The sequence below is a fragment of the Delphinus delphis genome, chromosome 1, assembly GCF_949987515.2.
Source record: "Delphinus delphis chromosome 1, mDelDel1.2, whole genome shotgun sequence".
Lineage (NCBI taxonomy): Eukaryota > Metazoa > Chordata > Mammalia > Artiodactyla > Delphinidae > Delphinus > Delphinus delphis.
The window spans coordinates 8276956-8296395 of record NC_082683.1 but is presented as its reverse complement, the minus strand read 5'-3'; the positions used below and the strand labels follow the sequence as shown (position 1 = coordinate 8296395).

The 19440-nt window shown below is 50.3% G+C and overlaps 1 pseudogene; it reads right to left on the bottom strand.

The window, feature by feature from the left end:
- Window positions 1–17599: 17599 nt before the first annotated feature.
- On the bottom strand, window positions 17600–18759 carry LOC132437841 (large ribosomal subunit protein uL18-like; annotated as a pseudogene).
- Between the last annotated feature and the right edge of the window lie 681 nt (window positions 18760–19440).

The following is a 19440-nucleotide window of genomic DNA, read 5'->3' as shown; positions in this document are numbered from 1 at the left end:
CCCTGGGGGGCCCTGGGGCTCTGCGCCTCACCCCAGAAGACCCTGAGCCCCCACCCCCATCTGGCCTCCTTCTAGCTGCCCACACACGCATGCCTGCATCCTCCACCAGCGAGCCCGGGCTGCGCTCCGATCCCAGGGCTGTGCTACCTCCACACGTGTGTGCCTGGTGCTCCCAGCTCTGCACAGGTCTGTGCTGCTGCTCTCCATTCACTTATGTGTGCCCAGGGCCTCACGTGTGTCCCCAGCTCACTGCCAGCCCAGCCCTGAGTCAGGGAGTGCCAGCCTGCCTCTGGCGCCCGGTGTAGCCTGTGTAGATGGGTGGGATTGTTTTTCCCTGTGAGTTTTGGGTTCAGGGAAAAAAAAAAAATCCCTAATTGAGCTCCCCCTGGGGCGATTTTCCCTGCATTTTTCTGCCCAGGTGTCAATAAAGGGACCGTCATTGTCTGTTTCAAATTCATTTGCACTTAACTCATCTAGAAGTTTTGCAAGAGCTGTTTGATGTCCAAGAAGCCTCTGAGCCCCCAACCCGTCCTCCCCACCCCTGTAATGAGCCCTTTAACCCTTGGACCCAGAGCTGCCTTTGGGCCTGAGTCAAAGATCCGCTGCACCCTCCCCTCCTGGGCAGGGGAGGAAGAGCTCTGGATGGGGTGGGGGAGGCTCTGTCCAGCTGGTGGCTCCACCCCACATACCCACCTGGGCATCTTTCAGCACCCTCATCCCACGGCCCCAGCTCCTGCTGGGGGCAGGGCCCAGCTGTTGGGGTTCTGAGCCTCCCCCACTAATTAATGGGTGCCGGTGAGGACCGACCCAATCTGGCACCCAAATTAATCTCAATTACAGCGATTTGGTAACTGCAGCGCTAGCCAGTCCGACTGAGCTGGGATTTCATCACCGAGAATGGAGCGGGGACAGCTCAGCCTCGATGTTCTCAGTGGGGGTGGAGTGGGAGGCTGGGTGGGGCTCAGGGGCTCCAGGCAGCCCAGTCTTTATCAGCACCATCAAATTAGTTCACACCAGCTAATATTCATACTGGCAGCCTGGACTCCCCACGCCCCCTCCTCAACCCAGGATCTGAGGAGGGTGGAGGGAGCTCCCCGTGGATCTCGGGCTGCTGCTCTCTGTCGCCACCTCAGCCCTCGAAGCCTGGAGAAGACAGCGATGGGCGAGCCAGATGGGGCTCAGAGGTGTGTGGCTCTGAGACTCCAAGCTGGGAAAAGTTCCAGGTTCTACGACCAGGGTCCAGCTGGGTTGCCTTCCTCTGGGCCCAGAGCTGCTGGAAGGCAGACGTGGGCTGATTACTCCTACAGGCTGGCAGCTCCCTGCAGTTTCTAAAGCCAGTTCCCAGCCAGTAACACTGGTTTGGTCCCTGCAACATCCCACAGGGCAGGGCCGGGCAGGGATTATTAACTCCATTTTACAGAGAGGGAAGTAGAGGCCCAGGGAGGAGATGAGGCTTGCTCAGTGCAGGAGCCAGGGCGCGACCCAGGCTGCAGGACTCCTAGTCTGCTGCTCTTCCCAGGAGAACACGTCTCCTGGGAGCTGGTCCTCCCCGCCCCTTCAGCACCCCACCTCCCGCCACACGCCCTGCCCACTCAGACCTCCTCCCTGCACCTCTAGCTGTTCTAGCCCATTGCCATTTGCTCATTTGTGCAAACAGGTGGACTTCCCTGAGCCTCAGTTTCCTCATCTGTAAAATGGGTGTGAAAATAATAGTGCCTGCTCCCCTGCCCATCCTCACAGGGCACTTTTCACCTGCTAAAGCCCAGTGTAAATGTTAGGCGTTAATCGTGGTCTTTATTAATAGTGATGGTGGGAGTGGAGGGTGTAGTCGAGCTGACAGCTCCTCATCTGTTCCCCAACTGTGGGGCGTTCCCTGTAACCAAAGAGGGGCAGGGGTGGTCACCCTCCCTGGGGTGGGGAGATGGCTCTCTGATGGTAAAATCCAGGCAGCAGAGGCCAACCACCAACCGTGGAGGAGGTGCCTGGGGCTCTTCCTCCTTATCCCGGCCCAGCCCACACCCACAGTCGAGACTCCTGGGTCATGACCTGCCAGCTCCGGGAGGGTGGAGAGGGCTCCTCGGTCTGCGGGGGCGTGGGGAAGACTCCTGAACCCATGAATGAAAGAATCTGATCTAACTTCCCACTCGGGGGACACCTAACACGGCCTAAGCAGTTACTCTCACCCTTCCCCTCACCTCCCTCCACCCCTGCCTCCTGGGGGGCCTGTTCTGGGTGCAGCCTCGTCTGCCCCACCCTTGGCCACACCCCTGAGGTAACTCCCACCCACTCCTCTCCTTATGCTCAGGGTCTGGTTCCGCCAGCAGGGAAGGGGCCCAGAGCCGGGGATGCGGGTCTGCTGGGAGTGCTGGTGCCCGTGAGCCCCATTCACTGCCCCAACTGGGCTGCCACCCCACTGGGGAGCAGGTATCCTGCAAGCCTCCTGCCCAGCCCCACCCCCCCACTTCCCGCAAACACAGTGGCAGGATGATTGATTCTGCGGGAAGAGCGGCCACGAGGCGGGGAGCCGGGGCGCCAGGGGTCCTCACTGCATTTGCTTGTGGCTGCGAGTCAAAGCTAGGTCCCTGTAGGCAGGGTGGAAGGTGTTCCCCAGCTGCTCAGCCCAGCTGCGGGGGACAGGGAGGGCCCTATGGGACCCACCACAGTGAGTCATGGACCGTGGGGGAGACCCAGTAGTATTGCCCAGCCTCTGACACCTTGGGCTCCTGGTCAGCCCCTTAGAGGACGTGGCTGGCTGGGTTCAGGGACCAGGTTATGCCAGGACACATGTGCATTGGGAGGGGTGGTCCCCTCAGCCCTCCCTCGCTTGGTGGGAATTTTGTAGTGTCTCTCTGGGCAGGGAGTGGAGGAATAGGGGGATGATGTTCTGCCTCATGACCCCCTGTAGACCCCAGCCTGGCTGGGACTCTGTCCTTGTGATCCAGGCCCAGAGAACTGCAGAGCTCAATAGGGACCCAAGACACACACACACACACACACACACACACACACACACACACACACACACACACACACACACACACAGCACAGCAGGATTCACAGGGACAGAGTCAGGTCCTCGAGGCATCACAGCCACAAAAATGAACACTTTACACGGATGTGCTCTGTCTCAGGATTGCACTCAGACGGACCCGTGTACCCCAAGAAGACACGTGGCGGGAATAACTGGCCCCCTCCAGACCAGTCTGGCTATGTGCACGCAGACAACAGAGTCTTCAATGACTAGAAAGGGGATTTTTCCTCCCTGTTGCTATTGGAGAGATAGGCAAACCGAAACCTAGGAAAGGAAAGTGATTCAGACTCCAGGTGAGTCACCTCCAGAAAAACAGGCCCGTGCCCCTCCACGTGTCACATTTGTCTCGGTGCCCCTGGACCTGGCACAGGTGTGCGTTCAGAGAAGCAGCTCTTTCTAGCAATGACTGAGAAGGGGATGACTTCTGCCTGCCCGAGGATCATGGGGGACTTTTTGAGGAGGGGGTGGGCAGTGGGTCTTCAGAAAGGAGGAGAGCAGGAACTGGGGGATGGGACCCTGCGAGAGTTGGTGTCAGCGGAGTGTCTTGGCTTGAGCAAATGGAGGTACCCTCTGGGCGCGGTGGGCAGCAGGGATGCAGTGGGCTTCCTCATGGGGCATCTGCACCTGTCCAGGCTGTGCTGGGTGCCCTGTAAGACCTGGGGAAGCCCCCAGAGGCAGCCTGGCCTCTGGGGTTCATGCAGGTCATCTGGGAAGACAAATCACTTCCCTCTTCTAAATACAATCATGAAACCATTGTGGAAGCATTGATAAACCCCCAAACCCAGTCTGGTAACTCAATCCTTGTCACTGGCACTCAAGGGTGCTGGGCAGCCTTAGGCTTCCAGGGGGAGAGAGGCCCTGAGGATGGGTAGGGTTGGGGTTAGTGCAGAAGAAGGACATTCCAGATGGACAGAGGCTTGGCAAAGGGACTAAAAGAGGCAGACCCAGGCCCGGGCTCCAGATCCTGTGTGGGGAGCCTGTAGAGACCAGCACAGAGGCCCCACAGCAGGTAAGGGTGGCACCAAGCCCCCCCAGTGCCAGTTCATACCCAGGGATTCGCCATGAGCTTCTGTGCAGCAAAGGGCCCCCTCTTACTGACAGCCATCACTGGTGCTACAGTAAACGCTCTGAGACGTCCTGCAGGGGTGAAACTGCTTGTACTCCCTTTACCCTACCGTGGTCTCCTTTCTCTGATCCTGCAGCTTATGTTTCAATGATCACCTATTAATGTGCTATTTGGAAAACTCTGACCTGAATCTTTAAAACCCTCCTTTTTCCTGATTACTAAAGGATTTCAGTTTTTCACTTTCCTTGAAAGAAATCTAAAAAATAAAATAAGGAATAGGAAAGATTGTTTAGCTCTTTCAATACCTGATCACCCAGAAGGAACAACTGTTAACACTTTGGTCCATTTCTTTTCAGTCTTTTTTATTTTTTCTCTGAACGTGTAGGGGTGTAGGAAGGCGCATAAAAACATGTCAATCTAAATTGAGATCATGTAGTTTTGTGTCCTGCTTTTTTTCCTGCATTTTTATGAATTAATACGTATGAAAGAGTATATGTACATTTTAAGGAACAATAATAAATAAAACAGCCAGATATCCACAACTTAATTTAAGAATTACATCCTGTTTTTTCATTTAGCATTAGGCTCTGAACATTTTCCCATGCCATTAAATATTCTTTGAGAACTTGAGTATTAATGGCTGCCTGGTATTCCTTCAAAGGGTGTACCATATTTTATTTAACAAATCTTATCTTCTTAGAAATTTAGGTTGTTTCCAACTTTTTACTATTAAAAGAACACAGTGATGAGCACAGTCATATGTAAATCTTTGCCCATAATCAAAACAACCTCTCACTAGTTCTTCGTTTCAGTAGATAGAAGTAGAATTGTAGGGTCAATGTTTTAAAATAGTAATAGCCAACGTATGCCAAGCATTTCTTTGCCAGGCGTTGGACAGCTTTAAATGCATTAGCTCATTCAAATTTACAATTCCACATGGTAGGTACTATTCTATTCCCATTGCACAGATGAGCAAACTGAGGGTCAGGGAAGCTAAGGGAATTGCCCCAAATCACATGATAGTAAATGGCAAAGCTAGGTTTTGAACACCAGCAGCCTGGTTCTAGAGCCTGAGCTCCTAGCCACTGTGCCATGCTTTGGTTTGTTCATTCATTCAACAATGTTTGCTGAGCACCTACTATATATTCCAGGTACTATTACAGATAATAGGTACACAGTAGTGTACCAGACGGATAAAAAATCTCTGCCCTACATTCTAGCTGGGGAGACACATGGTAAACACAATAAGTGAAATCCTTAGGTTTTTGGAAGTTAGTAAGTTTCCTGGCCAAAAACAAACAAACAAAAACAATAGAATGGGAATGCAGAGGTGGGTGTGCAATTTAAAATAAGGAGGCCAGGCAAGGCCTCACTGAGAAGGGGCATTAGAGCAAAGTCTTGAAGGAGGAGGACGAGGGAGCTAGGCTGGGATCTGAGGGGAGGGCATGCCAGATAGAGACCTGCAAGTGCAAAGGCCCTGAGGCAACAGTGAGCTGACTGTCCAGGGATTAGCAAGGAGGCCAGTGAGGCTAGACTAGGGAGAGAGGTACAGGGTGGGAGCAGTGAGGTCAGAGAGGTAATGAAGGGGGTACAGATCTCGGGGCTCTGAGGGCCACTGTGAGGACACTTACTTTTCTCTGAGGGAGGTGGGAGCCATGAGGGTCCTGAGCAGAGCAGTGATGTGGTCCAGCTTACATCTAATGAGATCTCTCTGGCTACTGGGTGAAGAATCGCTGTAGAGGGCCAGGGTGGCAGCGAGGAGGTCCCTGTGACAGCTGGGCTGGAGATGATGGTGGCTCAGACCAGGCTGGTGGTGTGGGGTGGAAAGCAGTGGTTTCCTTCCGGATATATTTTGAAAATGGAGTTGACGGGATTTGCAAATCGCTTGTCTATGGGATACTAAAAAGAGAGAGGAATCAAGGATGCCTCCAAAGTCTGGAGCTTGAACCCTGGAGAGGGAGAGATGCGTTTAGCACAGCAGAGAAAACCCTGGGAGGAAGTCGGTGGGGAGCTAAGGCAGCCATCACTGCCAGCCTGATATCCTGTTCTTCTCCACTGGGTGTGCAGGAGGACGGCACTCCCTGCCCCCTTGAAGTTAGATGCGGCCAGGGGATGAACTCTGGCCAGAGAGTTTTGGGTGGGAGTGATATGTGTAACTTCCGGGCTGGGGCTTTAATCACTTCCGGCTCTGCTGGTGCCCTGTGGAGACTATCTCTGGAGCTTGGCCGAGGTGGAAGCTCTATCAGCCTGGGACCCTGAGTGACTCATGGAGGAGAGCCCTCTGCCCACCTGGCCTGGACATGTGTCATCACAAAGAAATAAATGTTTGTTGTTCTAAGACGCTGAGATTTAGATGTTGTTTGCTAACACAGCATAATTTATCCTATCCTGAATAATACAGGCACCTGTCAGTAGGACTGCCATGTAAGGTTGCACAGGTTGTACACTGTACAACGGCAGCATCTCTGAGGAGGTTTCATTATAATCATAGACTTGTCTAACTTCTAGATCCTGCACACGTGTGAAGGATTATGTCCTGTTGCAATCATGCTCGGGGCATCCCCTGAGGCTGCTCTTCTTGTTTACCAGACTCTCTCAGAGGCCTGATTTCCACTCCCTACCCCCACCCAACTCTAAACAGGCAACAGCCACCTCACAGAGCAGGGGCAGTGGAAGGACTGTACACTGAGTGACTTGCCTTAGCGCCTGGGTACAAGCGAGCCCCAGCCAGGGCTGTCGCTCCCAGTAAAGTCTTCTGGGGCAGATCCAGGCCAAGCTGAGGGGGATGAGCAAGGGGGCACAGCCATGCTCCAGAAGCTTCACTGCTTCCTAACAGGAAGCATATGCTCTGGCCACAGATTTAACAAGAAGCCTGATTTATGGACCTGCCATTCAGATGAATTTAAGCTGGATGCTACTGATTAAACCCCGGACCCAGTGCCCCCTCTACCTCTCCCCGTCCACCTCTCCGGCTCCTGCCTCTCTTCCCTCTCCTCCCATCCCCCTCCTTTATACAAGAGCCAGCCTGGCGTTCGTTGCCTAGCAGGGCCTGCAGCGGGTCAGTGCTTTCTGCCTTCTCCTGGCTGGCCTGCCCATAGTTGGACAGAATAATATGTAGTATGAAGTGGGTTTTTTTTTTGTTTTTTGTTTTTTTAAATTACTTAAGAAAAGCACCTTCTGCTAACTTGCATGGGGCTATATGAGTCAGAGGCAGCTCTGCCTATTATCCAAGTGAAGATGTTGAGTAGACAGACAAGCGCGGAGCTCTGGGGAGAGGGCTGAGCTAGAGATATACATTTGGGAATTGTCAGCGTGTATTGGTGTTTAAAGAGCCATGGCACTGGGGGGGATCACGGAGGGAGGGGGGTACATGGAGAAGACTCAGAAGACCAAGCCTCTGATATTGCAGAGGAGACAGGAAGGACCAGCTAGGGAGAAGGGAGAGAACCAGCGGAGTAAGGAAAGGGTTCCATGGAGGATAGAGGGACCACCTGGGTCCAGGGCACTGAGGGGCCAGTAAATCGAGAGCTGAGAACTGACCGTTGTTGGACTTTACATTGTGGAGTCATTGGTGTTCTGGACCAGAGCCGTTGCATGGGGGTGGGTTCAAGAGAGGATGGAAAGGGAAGAACCAGAGAACAGTGGGTTCAGGGGCACCTCTCACGGAATCTTACTGGGTAAAGGGCAGAGAACAGGGTGGTAGTTGGCAGAGAAGTGGTGTCAAGGGAAAAGTGATGCATGGGAGAAAAATGAGGCTGATGAGAAAGAGCCCTAAGAGGGAGAGTCACTGCGGCCAGAAAGTCCCCCTTCCCTGACCCCCACCAGCAGCAGCATGTGAGGGTGGCCAGTTTTTCCTGCATGCTCTACACGCCGGTGAAGCATTTCATGCCCTTTGCAGCCACCCCTTATGGGGTTTCCAGTCCCCTCCCCAGCTTGGGTATAGATCTCTGGGGGTCTCCCGTAAGAGCAGCAATTAGAATGCAGACTTTGATAAAGCTGCAGATGGGGAAATGGGGGTCCAGAGAGGTTAAATAACCTGCCGCGGTCATGCAGCCGTTAAGTGGCAGAACTAGATTTCGACCCCAATTATGCCCAACACCGTTCTCCAAGGATAAGTAAGGGGGACAAGAGGTCCTTGTCAAAAGTCCCTGTGGGGTGTGCAGGTTTTGCCTCCTGACTAGCTCTGGTGTTTATTCTTTCATTTACAGGTGTGCCAGTTGGGGCCACTATAGGTGCCAGGATCCCCAAGATGCGACACAGGGAGAAGCCCCAAAAGACTCACAGACCACCTGGGGAGGTCAATCCTTGATCCCTGTGACTAGCCCCCAGCTTTCATGGGGGGCTGTTCAGGAGGTCGGTGCAAAGGTGGGCACCCAACTGGGTCTGGGGGGTTCCCAAGGAATCTAGGCTTTCCTAGGAATCTACTTCCAAGCAAGAGCCAAAGAACGAGCGAGGTTCAGTTGGGTGAGGCGCGATGGGAGATCGGGTCCCTGCAGAGGGCACAGCACGTGCAAAGCCCTAGAGGCTGGAGAGGAGTTCAGGAAACAGAGGAAACCAGCTGTTCGGAGCGGGCAATGGGGAGAGGTGGGGCTTCGGAGGCTGCTGCATCCCCTCCGGGCCAGCCTCGCCCCGCCCACGGTGGTCGCGCGGCCGACCGGCCAGGGCGTCTAATGGGCTGCCCGGCCCGCGTTCCGGGGAGTGGTCCCCGGCCGCGCTAATGTGCGGTCGCCCCTCCCGCTGGTAGCTGGTGCCCCCGCGCCGACCCCGGGCGCAGATCGATACGCATCAGGCGGCGGGCGGCCGGGAGCGCCCCCTTCCCCCGGGCGCCTCTGACGGTTGTTCCGGGGCCTCCCGCGCTGGGGGTGGGGCGGGGGCGGGCTGGGCGCGGGGAGGGGCGCCCCGCGGTGGGACCTTCGGCCCCGCGCCCGCCCGGCTCCTCTCCGCCTCCCCAGGCTCTCTCTGTCTCTCTCTCCCCCTCTTCGGGTTCCGTCCGTTTTCCCCCGACATCTCCTATCTCTCTGAGGTCTTAGTCTCTTGGTCTGTGTCTCTCCATCTCTCCCTATACAGGTCTTGGGGAGGACGGGTCAACCGTCCCAGGCGGGAGGCTGTGACCTTTGTCCACAGCCTGGGACAGTGGCATTGCAGGCTCCCGACACCAGGCTCCACTTTCTAGCCGCTGGGAGCCTGGGAGTCCCAGGTGGCACCTCTGGGGATAAGGACAAGGCCAGGGGCACTAGTCCTGGGACCCAGGACAGAGACAAGGATGGGGCGAATGAGGCACTCGGGGGCCAAACTTAAGGAGCGCTCCCCAAACCTCTCAGAAACCAAGATAAATGATACTTTAATGCAATAGTCTTAAAAAGAAATATTAATGCCAAAAATTCAGTGGTGAACAAAATATCAACACTTTAAAGACAAGATCAGTAACCGCTGAACTGAGCCATGCTGGAGCCTGTGACAAATGAACAATCAGGAATATGATCCTGTTTTATTTAAAAGGTTGATATTTTGTCCATCATGGTTTGTTCACCTTGATTTTAAAGGAGACTGATACAGGGGGTACTGGGACTGTGGGCAAGAGTCTATGGCCATGATCATGGTTAACTAGTTAGAAAGTATCAAATGCAAGCACTTAATTATCTTTTTTTAAAAAACAGCTTTATTGGGATATAATTTGCATGCCATATGATTTGTCCAATTTAATGGGTTTTGGTATATTCAGAGTGTGCGACCATCACCACACCAATTTTGGAACATTTTCATCACCCCTAAAAGAATCCCTATATGCACTAGCAGCCACTCTCGAGTCCCCTCAATTTCCCCAACGCTGGCATCCACTAATCTTTCTAGCTCTGTGGATTTGCCTGTTCTGTGTATTTGATATAAATGGAACCATACAAGAGATGGTCTCTTGTGTATAGCTTTTTCACTTAAGTATAGTGTTTTCAAGGTTCATCCTTGCTGTAGCGTGCATCAGTACTTCATTCCTTTATATTGCCCAATAGTACTCCATTGTATCGCTATACCACATTTTACTTATCCATTCATCGGTGGATGGGCATATGGGTTTCTACTTTTTTGCCATAATGAATAAATGCTGTTACATACATTCATGTACAAGTTTTTGTGTGGACATAATGTTTTCATTTCTCTTGGGTATATACCTAGAGTAGAATTTCTGGGTCATACGGTAACTCCATGTTTAACCTTTTGAGGAACTGCCAGACTGTTTTCCAAAGCGGGTACGCGAGGTTACATTCCCACCAGCAACTTATGAAGGCTCTGATTTCTCCACATCTTCACCAACACTTGCTATCATCTGTCTTTTTTATTATAGCTTTCCTAGTGTGTGTAAAGTGGTTATCTCATCGTGATTTTGATTTGCATTTCCCTAATGACTAATGATGTTGAAGATTTTTTCACATGCTTTTTGGACATTAGGATATCTTCTTTGGAGAAGTTTCTGTTCAAACTCTTTGCCAGTTTTTCGAATATCTTAATTATCTTAAGTGGCATCACACCATCTCACTTGCTTCTATGTACTTGACAGTATGCTATGGAGATCTCTCCGTGATCTTTATAGATTTTTATAGACCTACCTCACTATTTTTAAGTACCTATTCAAGGTTTCATAGTTCGGCTTGTGCTGTAAGTATTTATCCAATCTCTGATTGATGGACATTTACGTTTTTTCAAAAATGTTTTCTATTGCAAACAAGATAATAAACATCCTTATACACATCTTTGTGCACCCGAGTGAGTCTTTTTGGTAAAGAAAGCCCTAGAAGAAGAATTTCTGGGTGAAATTTTTTTTTTAATTTCAATAGATATTAACAAATCGTTCTCTGAAAATTTGACTCACACACCCTTCAACATTGTATGAGACTGCTTTTGAACTGCATCTTTACCAACTCTTGATATTATCAGTCTCCTTAATTTTTGCCAATGTGTCAGGCAAAAAACAAAACCAAAAAATCCATTGTTGTTTTAATTTTCATTTGCCTGTGACTGAGTGTGAGCTTTAAAAAAATATGATTATTGGCCATTTAAATTTCGTCTACTGTGAAATGTCTGTTTGTATCTTTTGTCCATTTTTCTAATGGAATATTTTTATATATCCTGGATGTGGATCATCTTTCTCCCAGCCTGCTGATGATTTTTGTGACATAAAAATGTTAAATTTTGATTGCAGCCCTCTTCCTTATGGCTCCTTGGTTTCAGGTCTTGTTTTTCCTACTCCAATTTTGTGAAAATATTTTCCTCTAATATACATATATATATATATATATATATATATATTTTGCAGTATGCGAGTCTCTACATTTTTTAAATATAAAAATATTAGAGGGCTTCCCTGGTGGCGCAGTGGTTGAGAGTCTGCCTGCCGATGCAGGGGACGCGGGTTCGTGCCCCGGTCCGGGAAGATCCCACATGCTGTGGAGCGGCTGGGCCCGTGAGCCATGGCTGCTGAGCCTGCACGTCCAGAGCCTGTGCTCCGCAACGGGAGAGGCCACAGCAGTTAGAGGCCCACGTACTGCAAAAAAAAAAAAAAAAAAAAAGGAAAGATATATTTTGGATGTGATGACAATATTGAAATATAATAAATTCTTGAATTAATAAATCTACTGCAGTCTCAGTGAAGTTCCTGACATAAATTGTTATCAAACATGATAGTCCACTTGTAGAGTTTGTATAAGAAAGAAAATGTGTAATAATATTGAAAAAAATTTCAAAGGTGAATAACCTTAACAGTTGGCAAAACATAAAGTCATAGTAATTACAACAGTGTAGTATTGGAATGAGATTAGATAAATCAATCAATGGAAAGAAACAGATGCATGTTTATATGAAAGTGTAGTTTATGATAAAGATGACATTTCAAATAAACAGAATTCAATAAATGGTCTTAGTTCAAATGGCTATCCATTTAGTGGTGAATGTTTATTCATTTCTCCATCAAATATTTATGAATGCCTAACACAGGCTAGGCACCATGCATGTGGACACTGCTGAGGTGGAATAGTGAATAAAATAGACAAAAGGACAAACATTCCTGGCCTTGTAGAGCTGACATTCTGGTGAGAGAGGCAGTCAGTCAAATAAATAGGTAAATTATATGTATTAGAAATAAAAGGAGAAAATAAAGGAGGGGTAGGGGATGGGGAGAGAAATGGCAGTTTAAAATAGAAAGATTAAGAAAGATTTCAATGAAAAGGTGATATTTCTGCAAAAACTCAAAGGAGATGAGAGCATTGGCCTTGTAGATACCTATAAGAAGGGCCATCTGGGCTGAGGGAACAGACAGGGCAAAGGTCCTGAGGCAGGAACATGTTTTATGTGTTTTCTGCTTCATGGACTTGAATTTTCACCCTGAGGGAGATCGGCAGCATTGAAGGGCTATGAACAGAGGTGTGACAGAAGCTCACTGATGCTTTTACTGGACCATTCTGTGATCTGGGTGGACGTTGTTTGTAGCGTCCAGGGCAAGAGTGGGCTTGAGAAGACCAGGGAAGAGGCGATTTCAGTTACCCAGGTGAGAAGTATTGGTGGCTTGGACCAAGTGGCAGCAATGGAGGGAGTGGGAAGTGGTCAGATTCTGGATGTATTTTGAAGATAGAACAGACAGGATTTGCTGATGGATCAGATGGGGGACCAGAATTGGCTGGGAAGAAGAGTCAAGGGTCACTTTGAGGATTTTGATCTGAGCCTTGGAAGGCCGGAGCTAACATTAGTAGAGGCAGGAAGGCGGTGGGTAGAGCAGGTGCGGGGAAGAACAGAAGCTCAGCTATGGACGTTTGGAGTTTGTGACGCCTCTCAGACCTCCAAATGGAGACACTGCGTAGGAGTAAGTGTCCACCACTGAGACATGAGATCTGGGCTGAAGATACATGTTGGAAACGGTCAGCGTAGAAACCTCTGCAGCCCCACACAGTAGCCGGAAGCCACACGTGGTTACTGAGCACTTGAAATGCAGCTGGTCCGATGGAGACATGCTGTATGTATAAAATGCACACCGGATTTCACAGGCTTAGATGAAAAAAAAGTACAATAGCTCATTAATGATCTTTTTATATTGATCATTTATATTGAAATGACAATGAAATAATTTTGGATATATTCGGTTAGATAAAATACAGTATTTACCTTACTCTTTTTTATTTCATTTTTTAAAAATGTAGGGATGACTTCCCTCATGGTGCAGTGGTTAAGAATCAGCCTGCCACTGCAGGGGACACAGGTTCGAGCCCTGGTCTGGGAAAATCCCACAGGCCGCAGAGCAACTAAACCCGTGCGCCATAACTACTGAGCCTGTGCTCTAGAGCCCTCGAGCCACAACTACTGAGTCCGCGTGCCTAGAGCCCATGCTCTGCAAAAAGAGAAGCCACCGCAATGAGAAGCCCGTGCACCGCAACGAAGAGTAGCCCCCGCTCACCGCAACTAGAGAAAGCCATGCACAGCAACGAAGACCCAACACAGCCAAAAATAAATAAATAAAGTAATTAATTAATTTTTTTAAATGTAGGTATCCAAAAATGTTAAACTGCCTAAGAAGCTTACATGCTATTTCTATTGGACAGCATTGGTCTAGATGGTCATTAAAGTGCGAGCAGGATGGGGTCACAGTGGGAGTGACCATGGGAGAGAGAAGCCCCAAGGATGAGCCCTGGACCCCCTGAGGTGAAGAGGGTGAAGAGGAAACGCACCAGAGGTGAGAGGAGCAACCTAGGACGTTAGAGGAAAAGTGGGAGCCGGGAAGCCAAGGCAAGAGAGTGTTCCAGGGAGGAGGGAGGCGCCCATGACCAGTGCTGCGGATGGGCTGAGAACTGAACGTTGAAATTAGCAAAGTGACCAGTTGACCAAGCATTTCTTTTTTTTTTAATAAATTCATTAATTTTTGTTTATTTATTTTTGGCTGTGTTGAGTCTTCACTGCTGTGTGCAGGCTTTCTCTAGCGGCAGCAAGCGGAGGCTACTCTTCATTGCGATGCGCAGTCTTCTCATTGCGGTGGCTTCTCTTGTTGCGGAGCTTCAGGTTCTAGGCGCGCTTCAGTAGTTGTGGCATGTGAGCTCAGTAGTTGTGGCTCACGGGCTTAGTTGCTCAGTGGCATGTGGGATCCTCTCGGACCAGGATTCGAACCCATGTCCCCTGCACTGGCAGGCGGATTTTTAACCACTGCACCACCAGGGAAGTCCGACCGAGCATTTCATTCATGCAGTTTTCTCGAGTTCCCACAATGTGCCGTTGCTGAAGATACAACAACAAAAAAGGAGAGCTGGCCCCTGCCCTCCGGGGTCTCACCCTCATGTAGTAGGGGTGGCAAGAGGGTCCCCAAATAATGAGCTACCAGTCACCTGGGGAAGAGGAGTGTACAGGAACCAGGAAAGCCCAGGACAGAGGTTTGGAGGCCGTACCCTGAGGGTGCAGGAGAAATCCCTACCCAGATTTTGAAAACCCCTGTTGCTGGGCCCAAAGCCCCCCACCCCGAACCCCAGCATAGACTCTGGGCAAGAGAAGATCAGAAATAACATGCTAGGGGCTTTATAGTGGTAGAGAGTCCTCATAGCACTATAAGGGGACCAGGATTTGAACCCAGGGTGTCTGGCTCAAAATCCTGTGTCCTCAGCCACTCTGCTCACTGCCCTGAGGTCCATGGGAATGCAGTTCCTACAGGCTCTTCTCTGACAGCCGGAAGCTCTTGGGCTGCAGAGTACCCAATTCTGGCTTTGCAGCCAGCACCCAAAACCCCCACTTGTTCCCCAAGTGACTTTAGGTGAGTTCCTTCAGCCTTAGTTCGCTCATCTGTGTGCTGGGATAGATAAAAGCGAGCACTGGCATCTAGCAACCACACCACACTACCTATGATGGGCAGAGTTAGGCTGGAGACTCAAGTCAGACCATGCAACTGCAAGATTTTGGAAACGCATTCCCCAGGGAAGGTGGGCAGAGGAAGTGGCCACAAGTTCAGACAGTCCCTCCTCGGCCTGTGTCCTGGAGAGCTCCAAGTCCCGTTCCTGTGCCCCTGAAGGTCAGGCACCCCCTCTGGCCCCCACTGCCCCCTCCTGCTTCTGATCGTCCCCTCTGCACTGGATAAACAGCACCTCTGCCCGCCTGCCTCCTCAATCCCTCCTGCTTCACCAGAATTAAATTCATCATTCATTTTTTATGGTTTATACATGGTGTAATTTATGTCTTCAAATATATTGAGGTCACACTTTAGCAGAAAAAAAGTATTTCACATTGAAATTGAAGGCATGTGTGTTCCATTAAATGGGGATGTTTGGGATAATTTTAAAAGGCTAAAAGTAGTAGAAAGTAACATTAAAATAAAATTTGAGAGCTGTAATTACCCCTAATCGCACCATAAAATAATCAATACTGCATTCCATTATTTCTGACTTCCCTAGTTATAGCTTTTTTTGTTAAGCTCTTGAATATTGATGAGGTGAAAGGGTCGTGTCTTCTGGCAGAGGTCTGATGGAGGTGGAATTAAGGTGGTGTCCTCTCTGATTATCCCAGGGAGACCATGAGCGTCGCTTCTTCTCAGCTACGAATCCCCGGGGGCAGCGCCAGGCTCCCTGATCTGTTTGATGTTCTTCCGTCCAGCTCTTCCCACGTGGGGCTTGGTGGGGGGCCAGGCTTGTCTGGGCTACATTTTTGGAGCACTCACTGTGTGCCAAGCTCTGTGCAAGCCTCCTGGATACATTAACTCATTTAACTCTTAAAGCAACCCTCTGCAGTGGGTGCTGGCAAGACTCCCCATTTTACAGATGGGCACACTGAGGCTCAGTGAGATAAAGTAAATTACCAAGGGGTGGAGTTGGGATTTCCACTCAAGTCTGTGCTCTTGCCATTATTTATGCCACCTCCCAAGACATCCAGCTTCTGGCTGAGGGATGGAGATGCCAGCAGGAGAGTGCAGGGGTGCTAAGCGCCCTGGGAGAGGATGACATAGTGCCAACCTCGAGGGCAGTTGCCACTGGCCGCAGTGGCGTGAGTTTAGCTGGAAAACCTCTGGTTTCCTTTGGGGACACCTGAGAACTTCTGTCCCTTCCCTACATTTCAGACAGGGGTTCACTTCCATGAGCCTTCAAGTTCCCATCTGTAAAATGGGAATGACATTAGAACACCCCTTAAAGTGTATGGTTTAAGGGAACTCATGCTGGGAAGTGTCAGTCAACGGGAGCTGTGAAGGTGTTGGCGACACAATGAAGAGGTCTCGTCTCTTCTCTGGCTTCAGTTTCCCCATCTCTAAAATGCCCAGGGTGGGACACTTGAACTGGACAACAGCAAGACCTTGTCCATCTCTGACATTTCATGTTCTATGCTCTAGGCCGCAAGGTCTGCCAAGTGGGCAGAGACCTCTTCCTGTGTGCTAGCCTACGAGGGTCCTCAGAAGGTCATCTCATCCAGCCCCCACCACCCCACAGGGTCACATGTCCAAGGGGTACCGCTTGCCCCTCTTTTCCCCACCTCAAGGAACCCGCACTGTTTCAAGCTGTGGATAATTTCCCTGGGGGCCTGGGCGCTACGGGAGCCCACCTACCTAATGAGAGCACCAAAGTGGTCCTTTGGGCCCCTGAGCTGGGGGTCTGAAGCTTGGACACACTCATGTACAGTATGAAAGGATGACCTTTTATTTGCTCTCCGGACATCTGTGCAGGAGAATCGAGACATCTCCCTACTCAGAACGCAGATAACCATGTGCTCAGCATCTGGACGTTATTCACGGTAGCTAAAAAGTGGCAACAACCCATATGTCCATCGGTGAATGATGGGTAAACACAACGTGGTCTATCCACACAGTGGAATATTGTTCTGCCGGAACACGGAATGGAGCACTGGCACATGCCACATGGATGAACCTTGAAAACATGATGCTATGCGAAAGAAGGCAGACACAGAAGGCCAGACGGTGCAGAGTTCCATGTATATGAGGTACCTGGAATAGACAAATCCATAGACACAAAAGCGGACGAGAGGTTACCAGGGCCTGGGGGGAGGGGGAAACGGGGAGTTGATGTTTCATGGGTACAGAATCGGCAAATCCAGAAAAGGCAAATCTATAGAGACAGAAGGCAGCTTCGTGGTTGCCAGGGGGATGGGAAAATGAGGAGGGACTGCTTAATGGGTACGAGGTTTCATTTTGGGGTGATGAGAAAGTTCTGGAACTAGACAGCTACATAAAATTTACTTAATGCCACTGAATTACATACTTTAAAAGGCCTACAGGGCTTCCCTGGTGGCGCAGTGGTTGAGAGTCCGCCTGCCGATGCAGGGGACACGGGTTCGTGCCCCGGTCCGGGAAGTCCCACATGCCGCGGAGCGGCTGGGCCCGTGAGCCATGGCCGCTGAGCCTGCGCGTCCGGAGCCTGTGCTCCGCAACGGGAGAGGCCACAGCAGTGAGAGGCCCGCTTACCGCAAAAAAAAAAAAAAAAAAGAAAGGCCTACAATGTTAAATTTTATGTTCTGTGTATTTTACCACATTAAAAAAATTTTTTTAACTTGTTCAATAAGTTTATTACTGTCTTTATCTGAAAAATCTTCATAGAAATTGTGGTTTGGGTTATTAACTCTCAGCAGCCCGTTCCTGAGCTCTAAGGAAGCTTGCCTTCTTCTGAGCTACCCGATCTTTCTTCTGGGCAAGTGACATTTTGGGATGGTTCCACCTCTTCTTTTTTTTTTTTTTTTTGCGATACGCGGGCCTCTCACTGTTGTGGCCTCTCCCGTTGCGGAGCACAGGCTCCGGACACGCAGGCTCAGCGGCCATGGCTCACGGGCCCAGCCGCTCTGCGGCATGTGGGATCCTCCCGGACCGGGGCACGAACCCGCGTCCCCTGCATCGGCAGGCGGACTCTCAACCACTGCACCACCAGGGAAGCCCCCACCTCTTCTTTTAACTTCTCATACACTGGATTCTCTCATATTGTAGCATGAGCTTTCTTATCCATCTCCTCCATCATGTCTGGAGTTATGTTTTTCTTTATGTATTGAGAGAGTTGTTTTTTGTAAGTATCTTCACCTTCTTCGATCAGGTAACGCACATAATCTGCGATGTTCTGCCCCATGATGTGGTTTCGGTGTACCTCAGCATTGAATTCTTTGCTTTCTGAATCATAACCAGGGAACCGTTTGGTACTGTGAGGGATAGACAAGCCTCCATCGACAGCTCCCTTCAGGGCCCCAACAACGTTATTCTCAGTAGTAGACCTGGCAAACCCTGCATCCAAGTAACAGGTGAAGGCACCAGGTTGACCATCAACGCTTTCCACACTGTATTCACCTCCAGTCACCTCGACTTGGCCTTCATAAATTCTGTCTATCCCAAACCTATTAAGAAGCCTGCGTGCCAGCAGCAGGCCAGTACAAGATGCTTCAGCGTAATTTGTCAGGCCAGCCTTCACACCATACTTCGGGAGTTCACGAGCACAAGCTGCACAAACGATCATACCTCCTTTTATACGGGCATAGCAATCTGACAAACGGTATCTCTGTGAGTTACCTGAACTGTCATTCTGTATTTGGGTGCGCTGTACTTATTTTTATCTTGGATTACCAATCGTTTCTGAGCATAGTAGTCAGTTTTGCCCTCTTGCCGTCTTCTAAATTTCACTTGGCATCTCTTGAACTAGGCCTTATTCTTGACAACTTTAACAACCCCCATCCTGTAGAACAGAGGCCCTAGCCGCCACTGAGCTGCAGAACCAGCACGGCTCCGGTGGGGGGGGCGGTGGATAAAGCAAAAAAAAATTTTTTTTTAATGTCTGGGCACCCCGGGGTCGTCCTGTGCCCTGAGCCCAGCCCGCGCTCCATGCAAGGCTCTGGGTCGTGACTGTTCCCCCCAGCACATTAGGAGCCGGGGACAGTAGGGAGCTGATGGGCAGCCTCGCGCCCTGTGTCATTACCATTAATAACAAACAACAATAGAGTGTATTTTTAAAACTTTCCCTAATGGAGATCCCCACGCAGCAACCAACACGCTCAGATTATCCACTGGTCCCCTAACGATACTGACACACAAAAGCCACGTGTGCCATGGAGAGCTGGGGCGAGGCGGATGCTTCCTGGCATCTGGGAGATGTCCCTCACTTATCTCCTTCCCCGCCAGTCCCACTCCCCAGCTTTGCGCAGGTACCAGGGACAAAGGCAAGGGAAGGGGTCTTCCGCATCCTCTGGGTCCTTGCCAGTGCCTTGGCCCTTTGACTTAGTTTCCCCCACAGGCTCCCTTTTCTGCCTCTCTCCCCAGAGGCTGTGCTTAGGGGTGTCGGGAGGGGACACTAGGCCTGTAGCTGTAGGAGTGGAAAGGGCAGTGCTGACCGTTGTGTGCACCCTGGTGTCTTAGACT